At 48.5% G+C, this 8,730-nt stretch overlaps 1 long non-coding RNA gene across 1 annotated transcript in view; it reads left to right on the top strand.

Annotated features, from left to right (window-relative positions):
- LOC147665976 (uncharacterized) overlaps positions 1–5,640 on the top strand; it is an 81,012-nt gene extending 75,372 nt beyond the window's left edge. The window contains exons 2-3 of the long non-coding RNA XR_015304944.1: positions 4,786–4,858; positions 5,382–5,640. This is a non-coding gene — a long non-coding RNA (uncharacterized LOC147665976). The remainder of the gene's footprint in view (positions 1–4,785; positions 4,859–5,381) is intronic.
- Positions 5,641–8,730: the final 3,090 nt, after the last annotated feature.

Raw genomic sequence — 8,730 nt, 5'->3', positions numbered from 1 at the left:
GGTCCGTCATTTATTTTTAGTACGGGATACAACAATGGTGTCCTTTTAATACTTGTACGCTAGTATATTAATGTACGTTTATACTTGAAAAGTTTAGACGAGTTTGTGATTAGGTTTGGTATTTTTCAACGAAGGCCTCTTCGAATTGTGGGTGAGATTTAAATAAATCTAATTTTAACAGCGTTATCTTACAACTCCAAGATGGCGACCTTTAGTAAGACGGGAAAGTTTGGTGATGTCCTATGTTTATTTCTGAGCCCACTGAGAAGTGTGCCGCGATCGGGTATTTAAACGCCGGATCATGGCGGTCCCGGTTGAATATGAATTTGGAACCCACTTGATGTTGAAGGGAGTACTCTCCCAGGTAGGTGCATAGAGGAAGATATGGGTTACCTCATAGTATGTCTAATATCTGAGAAATGCCGATATATAGTTTTAACAGGACTTCAGGCATTTGAATTTGGGTTTACATTGAGGCATACACAGATAAATTCTATAAAACGGAAACTCAGGCAAGAACCTATCGTCTTGGGTTTATATAACCTTTTACCCTTCTTTTTAGATCATAATTGTTAGATATGTTACGTCTCAATTAATATAACGTTTTAAGATATTGCCGAGACTAGGTTATTATTTTTCCTGCCAACCCCCGCTAATATAGTGGGAGTTTAGGATGTCTGGCTGGTCTTTGGAATATGCAGATTGTGATAAATATCATGGTATACAGCTATAATGAGTTTGGCTGTTCATGTCAGATTGATTATCGTTGTGCGATTTGGGGTTTTAAATACGTTGGAAACATTAATACATTTTTGTGATCTTAATTTGCTCCCCATGACCCTCAATTAGTTTTGGTTTTTATCCCTGGGTGCTGCACTGTGTTCGTAGGATATTGAGAAATTGTATATATAGGTAAGATTAAAACGTTAGGATATAGCGATATGATCTTTTGATATATATATCGTTTTACCTCTCTTTCTCTGCAGATATAATGATTATATTATTCCGCCTGAACAACTTTGATTTGTGAAAACAGATAGAGGTAATTGGCCTTACATAAATGGGGGCGGGTTCCCTGTACTTTCCCTCTAATCAAAGGACCCGTATTAACTTTATTATAACAATGACGGGCATTGTTGGTGAAGTATCTATGAGGTTCACTCACTTTATCTCTCCCCATTTATTAGGTCTCGCCTGTCGATGCGCATGCGCATCGAGCAAGGCGAGAGTATTGGCACTTATCCGCTCTTTATCCACACTGCAAGGAATCGTGGCGATTCCTTGCAGTGCACGATAAATTTAAGCTCAATGCGCATGCGCATTGAGCTTAAATGCGCGTGCACATGCCCCCAGCCGCCTACTCTCTCTCTCAGCCTTCCCACAACTCCGCCCCCTCACTACTTGATTGCACGGCCGCTAGGCCGTGCCTCCCCTACTCTCCTCCCCCCTCCTCCTCTCCTCCCATGCCTGCCTGCCTGCCTCAACTCTCCGCCTCCCGATCTTTTCCTAGCTCCTGATCTTCTCCTGCCGGGGTTCCGATTTCCCTTGCACCCCCGATCGTCCCCTGATTTCCTCTTGTTTTAGAAAGTCACTCTACTCTTTCTGTCCCCTTAATATCCATTTCCTGCCTCTGACCACCCTACCCTTTGATGTCTAAGACCCTGTGACTCGCAGCGAGTGTGGATTTACAGCTCAGCCCCTCCCCCCTCCTCCTCTCCTCCCATGCCTGCCTGCCTGCCTCAACTCTCCGCCTCCCGATCTTTTCCTAGCTCCTGATCTTCTCCTGCCGGGGTTCCGATTTCCCTTGCACCCCCGATCGTCCCCTGATTTCCTCTTGTTTTAGAAAGTCACTCTACTCTTTCTGTCCCCTTAATATCCATTTCCTGCCTCTGACCACCCTACCCTTTGATGTCTAAGACCCTGTGACTCGCAGCGCCCTGTGACTCGCAGCGAGTGTGGATTTACAGCTCAGCCCCTCCCCCCTCCTCGCTCCCCTGCCAAGGAGAAGCGTGCAACAAAAACAGAAAAAAAAATTGAAAAAGTAGTAAGCTGGCTCTGTGCCCATGCTGGGAGCCGCTCGGGGCTCAAGGGCTCAGCTGAGGGGCTTCCTCGCTCTGGCTGCAGACCAACTTTGATGTTTTTGAGGGGCAGTGGTGGGATGACACAACTAAACCATTAAAGACCACGTTTTGCGCAAAGAATCTGGCCTCTATGCCCCCGTTTGTGCTACGCTTTCTCCAAGTGCCGGCAGAACATGTGCCGGATTCCTGGCTTGGGTGTTGCACATGAATTGTTTTCGTGTATTTTTAGCTCTGGCCTTTCTTGTGCGAGAGACAATGCATGCTGTTTTCAAGGTTTTAGTTACAGAGGCGCCAGTCATAGGACCGCCAACACGGAATGTGAGCATGAGTCGTGGAACTTCGGCCATTTAGGAAATCTTTCAAGACTTGTCTTTATGCTCTTTAACTTGCTGTGGAGGGTTTCCGCGCAGTAAGACATGTCTGTTGCTAGCGCCAGGACACCCTCATAGGTATCCACTGTGCCCTATAAATCACTAATAACATACATGTATACCCTGGACACAAAAGGTAGAAAAGTGTGAACATGGTGGGAGTACCCTGGAACCCACCCAAAGGTACATTTGTTTTTTTCAGATGTGACCCCTCTATTATTGACACAGTTCATATTCTGGACAGTTTACTGTCCAGTCCAGAACGGACGAGCCCTGGATCTACGAGGCCTTGAAAGCTACACTTTTAATTATAGTTCCCTTTTTTGGTGCTTTCTATAGCTAGGATTGTCATTTTGCAGTTACCTCGTAGCGCTATTTTTTGTGTTATACAAGTGCGTGTGATGAAAGTAGCACCTCTGGAAGATCACGTTTATGTTTTTTGGACAAAACAAAATATTGTGTAAGTATGCGTGTGTATTGGAATGCACGGATAAGACCAATTGTAACTGTGATTTTATCTTTCTACTTGTGAACCTACTGATGCTTACGGTTACGTCACTGTTTCTCCGTCTGTTACTGACACTTCTTGGCGCTGTGTGCTATGCTGCAGTTTTATGCCGCCTCATAGTAACCCTGTATCCGAACACTTTAGCGAATGTCACTTTTCTTTGTTTCAGACAGAGGGGGAGCCTCGCTGAGCCTTTTTTCCCTTTTTTAGGTCTCGCCTGTCGATGCGCATGCGCATCGAGCAAGGCTCAACTCCTCACCCTCAACACCTCAACCTCACTCACTCTCAACACCTCACCCTCACTCACTCACCCTCAACACCTCACCCTCACTCACTCACCCTCAACACCTCACCCTCACTCACTCACACTCAATCACCCTCAACACCTCACCCTCAATACCTCACCCTCAACACCTCACCCTCAACACCTCACCCTCAACACCTCACCCTCAACACCTCACCCTCAACACCTCACCCTCAACCATTCACCCACACTCACCCTCCCTCACCCTCAATTCCTCACCCACACCCTCAACACTTCACCCTAAACACCTCACTCATCCTCAACGCCTCCCCCTCCCCCTCACTCACCCTCACCCTCACTCACCCTCAACACCTCACCATCACTAACACTCAACACCTCACCCTCACAAACTCTCAATCCCTCAATCACCCTTCCCCTCACTCACCCTCAATACCTCACCCTCACTAACACTGAAACACTCAATCACCCTCACTCTTACTCTCACTCACACTCTACACCTCAGCCTCACGCTCACTCACTCACCCTCAACACCTCACCCTCACCCCCTCAACACATCACCCCCTCACCCTCACTCGCCCTCACCCTCAAACCCTCACCCTCAACACCTCACACCCTCACCCTCAACACCTCACACCCTCACCCTCAACACCTCAACCTCACTCACTCTCAACACCTCACCCTCACTCACTCACCCTCAACACCTCACCCTCACTCACTCACCCTCAACACCTCACCCTGTCTCACTCACACTCAATCACCCTCAACACCTCACCCTCAACACCTCACCCTCAACACCTCACCCTCAACACCTCACCCTCAACACCTCACCCTCAACACCTCACCCTCAACACCTCACCCTCAACCCCTCACCCTCAACACCTCACCCTCACTCACTCACCCTCACCCTCACTCACCCTCACTCACCCTCACTCACCCTCACTCACACTCTGTCACCCTCACTCACCCTCACTCACCCTCAACCTCACTCATCCTCACTCACCCTCAACACCTCACCCTCACCCTCACCCACCCTCAACCCCTCACCCTAACTCACAATAACCCTCCCTCACCCTCATCCTCACTCACTCTCACTCTAACTCACCCTCAACACCTCACTCACCCTCAACACCTCACTCACCCTCAACACCTCACTCACCCTCAACACCTCACTCACCCTCAACTCCTCACTCACCCTCACCCTCACTCACCCTCAACACCTCACTCTCACACAGTGCAATAGGTCTCAGAGGATTTTTAGTTAAAGCTTTTACAATTGTTTATTGCTTTTTTGATTTGTAATTCTTTAGCATTGGCTACAAAAAATAAAAATGCAAAAGATTTACAACAAAAAACCCATAAACAATTCTAAACGCACTAACTCTAATGCTGCGAGACCTATTGCATTTCTAATGCTTGTGTTTGTTTACATTCGATGAAGGATGTATCTTGGTATACATACACAATATTAGAGGCTGAATAGGCTTTATAAGTTGATTTAGCAGTTGGATTATGATAATCAAGTTGAATATGGTTTTAATTTATATTTTGTTTCTACTCTAGTTTATATTATCACATGAGAAATATTTGATCTCTGGAATTGGCTATCGTGCCTTTGAAGAAAAATATCTTTATGGTGAGTAAACGGTCTGATTTTCAGATAAATGACGCTTCTTAGAGAGTGGTCTTTTTTATAAAAAGTCGCAAATGAGATCGTTTGGTTTAATTTCGATACTAAGGCCTTTGAATATACTTTGAATGAACATCCAGACTTGGTAACTATGCGATCTCGTACCATTTCTTGTTTCTCGTTCTGCTAATATCTTGGGAATAAGGTTTCTGTTAACAGCTTGGGTGATCATCTATACTGGATACCTATTCAACCTTGTGTTATCTCATACTTGCCTCCATTTCTTTTCTACATAGCAATGGATCCAATGATAAATAATATCGCTTGGTTTTGCCTTCTGCCTATGTTACGTTAAACTACCGATTGGCACTCATGTGACCTTCTTTCTTTCGTGCACTTCTCCATTCTGTCTTTTTCGACTAAACTATGGTGGTGTTAGGTGTGTTTTTATAATTATTGGTGATGGTGTGGTTTTATGAATTTCTAGAGAATTGTATATATTATATATCTCTCTTCATTTTTGTTGTAGCCCTGAAGAAGTCATTGGGTGACTGTTTCCCGTGACAAAACACGTGTTGGCATTGGTTTCTGTTCTGTTGGCTACATTTTGTAGGAATTCTATGGATTATGAAGATTGAGATTATGATGAAGATCATTTGATGTGTGAAGAGAAAAGAAAAGATAAAGAAAATAAAAAGATCTGATTTAATGAACTCTGCAAAAGAAAGAATTTGATTCGGTTCATCTTTTCTCTTAAGAAACTACTAGAAATTGTTTGTGCTCGGGGACAACTTACCCTTTTCAGGGCGGGTGACAGGGCGGGGGGGGCCGCAAAGAAACAATGACAGGTCGGGCGGGGGCAAAGAAACGGTGACAGGGCGGGCGGGGGCAAAGAAACGGTGACAGGATAGGCGGGGGCAAAGAAACGGTGACAGGACAGGCGGGGGCAAAGAAACGGTGACAGGACGGGCGGGGGCAAAGAAACGGTGATAGGGCGGGCGGGGGCAAAGAAACAGTGACAGGTCGGGCGGGGGCAAAGAAACCGTGACAGGGCAGGCAGAGGGGAAGAAACGGTGACGGGGCAGGAGGAGAGGAAGATACGGTGACAGGGCAGGCTGAGGGGAAGAACCAGGCGGGCATCAAGAGCCAAATTTCGGGGGGGCTGAAAAAGATTTGGGGGTGGGGGGTAATTCTTCCAGCCGTAACCAGAGCGGCTGTAAAAAGGGATTAAAACACATAAAAGCCTCATTTACAAGTACTTGGTCTTTTAAAGACCTGTAAAGTACTTGGGTGCAGCTGCAGTTAAACATTGCCAGCCGGCGAAGCTATCTAAGCCCAGGCTGACACAAACGACGGGGGGGCTGAAGCCCGGTGAGCCCAATGGGTGTTGTGCGCCTGGAAGAAACAGTGATGGGGTGTGCAGAGGAGAAGACACAGTGACGGGCGGGCAGGCGGGAAGAAACGATAACGGGCGAGAGGAAGACACATTGATGGGCGGGGGGAAGAAACATTGATGGGCGGGGGGAAGAAACATTGATGGGCGGGGGGAAGAAACGGGGACGGGCGGGGGGGGAAGAAACAGGAACGGGCGGGGGGGAAGAAACGGGGACGGGCGGGGGGTAAGAAACGGTGACGGGCGGGGGGTAAGAAACGGTGACGGGTGGGAGGGTAAGAAAAGGTGACGGGCGGGAGGGTAAGAAAAGGTGACAGGTGGGGGGGTAAGAAACGGTGACGGGCGGGGGGGTAAGAAATGGTGACGGGCGGGTGGGATGGGGTAGAAGAAACTGACGGGCGGGTGGGGGGGGGAAGAAACGGTGACGGGTGGCTGGGGGGAGAAACGGTGATGGGCGGGCGGAGGGGAAAGAACCAGTGACGGGTGGGCGGAGGGGGAATAAACAGTGACTGGGTGGGCGGAGGGGTAAGAAACAGTGACGGGGCGGGCGGAGGGGTAAGAAACAGTGATGGGGCTGGCGGAGGGGGAAGAAACAGTGATGGGGCAGGCAGAACTGCAGACGGGACGGGCAGAAACGGAGACCAGGCGGGCAGAAGCAGAGGCGGGGCAGGCGGGCAGAAACGGGACGGGCCGGCAGAAATGGAAACTGGGCAGGCAGGCAGAAATGGAAACAGGGCAGGCAGAAATGGAAACGGGACAGGCAGGCAGAAACGGAAACGCGACGGGCAGGCAGAAATGGGACAGGCAGACAGAAACTGGACGGGCAGACAGAAAGTGGACGGGCAGACAGAAAGGGACAGGCAGAAAGGGACGTACAGGCAGAAACGGAAAGGGCAGGGGGGTAAGAAATGGAGACGGGCGGGTGGGGGGTATGGAGACGGGGAAAGAAATGGAGACAGGGCAGGTGGGGGAAGAAACTGTGGCGGGGCGGGCAAAGAAACGGTGGTGGGGCAGGCGAAGAAGGGGGGGTTTCGGGGGGCAGCTGACCACAGGAGGTCCCCACCCCGGCGGTTTGGAAGGGGCGGGTGGGGGGGGGGTTTGTGTTGCAGACCAGCCGGCGGGTTTTTTGCATTTTGGGCTACTTTTTCCTCCCAAATGGAGCCCAAGCATAAATGCTTTGGGCTCCGCCTCCCGGCCACCATTTTAGGTTTGGTGACCTGGTGGCCGGAAGATTGTGATAGAAAGTTTTTCCCCACCCTCCCTCCCCCTTTTTCTGGATTTATTAGTTTTTGTAGGTTATTTTTCTATTTTTTCCTTCTCTGGGTTTTGTTGGAACAGGTGGACATGGGGGCTTTATTGTTACACTTGTCGCTTGGAACAGGTGCAGTGCGGGGGCTAGTGGATTTTTATGATGCTATCCCCGCCATGGGGAACACTCCTCCTTGCATTGCTCAAGAGACTGAAACAGTCTTGTATATTTATCTGTTTTTAATAAAGTTATTTCGATCACTTTTTTTGTTGCAAGTTCGATGTCAAATATCAACACATTGCTTTCATGTATTAACGTATTTACATCTCTGTCCAATGCATAAAAGGCAAATTATGTATCCCAATGCATTTCGGGCTATCCTTCAGCCCTTCGTCAGGGGTCAACTCTACGAAAAAAGAAAGAATGAAGTGGCTCTTAACCTAGGTGTCATGATACGTAAATGCATATAAAAAACAATTCAACAATCATGGTTATTGTGCCTGGGGTTGAATGATGTGGGCTCTGATAAACGTGATTGACTACGCTGAAAGAAGTGCTCAAAGTAGATAAGATTCCAAATGTGACTAATTGTGCCGGTAGTGCCGATATATTCTTTGTTTTTCACAACAGATTTTATTGATTGATAAGGTAGAAGCAGGTATACAGTACTCCACAATCAGGAGGTCACTGTAAAATTATCAACACATATATATCATTGTATCCCAATCAATAAAAAAGAAACGTTTCTCCCTAACCCCCCCCCCCCCCCCAACTCCCACAGCCACCCAATAACCCCACTACCCGCCCCTTATCCCTCCCTAGCCCGGTACACGCGATCATGTCAAGCCCTCTGTACGTGCTATCCGGAAATCCAGTACCACGCGCCCTCTAGGCCTGGCGTCCATCACCCAAATCTAGATCGTCGTCAGGCTCTGCCGGTGGATCAAGAGTCAAACCCCTGTAGTCTGCCCACCGCTTCCAGATTTTAAAATGCTTCCTGGGACAACCTCTGGCCTCGAACACTGTGCGTTCCAAACCCATAAAATAGTCCAATCCAGCTTTCCACGCACTCAGGGGGGGGGGGGGGGGGCTCGCTCATTCTTCCACACTCGAGCCAAGTCCAGCTTGGCCACCACCAGGCCCAACAGCAAGAGATGACGTTTGTAGATATTTCCACCAACCCCCTCCAACACATGAAGGAGACCCAGACGATGGGTGCGGGGGAGATCCCAACCC

This window comes from Lissotriton vulgaris, unplaced genomic scaffold, assembly GCF_964263255.1.
Source record: "Lissotriton vulgaris unplaced genomic scaffold, aLisVul1.2 SCAFFOLD_5717, whole genome shotgun sequence".
NCBI classification, from domain to species: domain Eukaryota; kingdom Metazoa; phylum Chordata; class Amphibia; order Caudata; family Salamandridae; genus Lissotriton; species Lissotriton vulgaris.
This window is presented reverse-complemented; position numbering and strand designations above follow the sequence as displayed.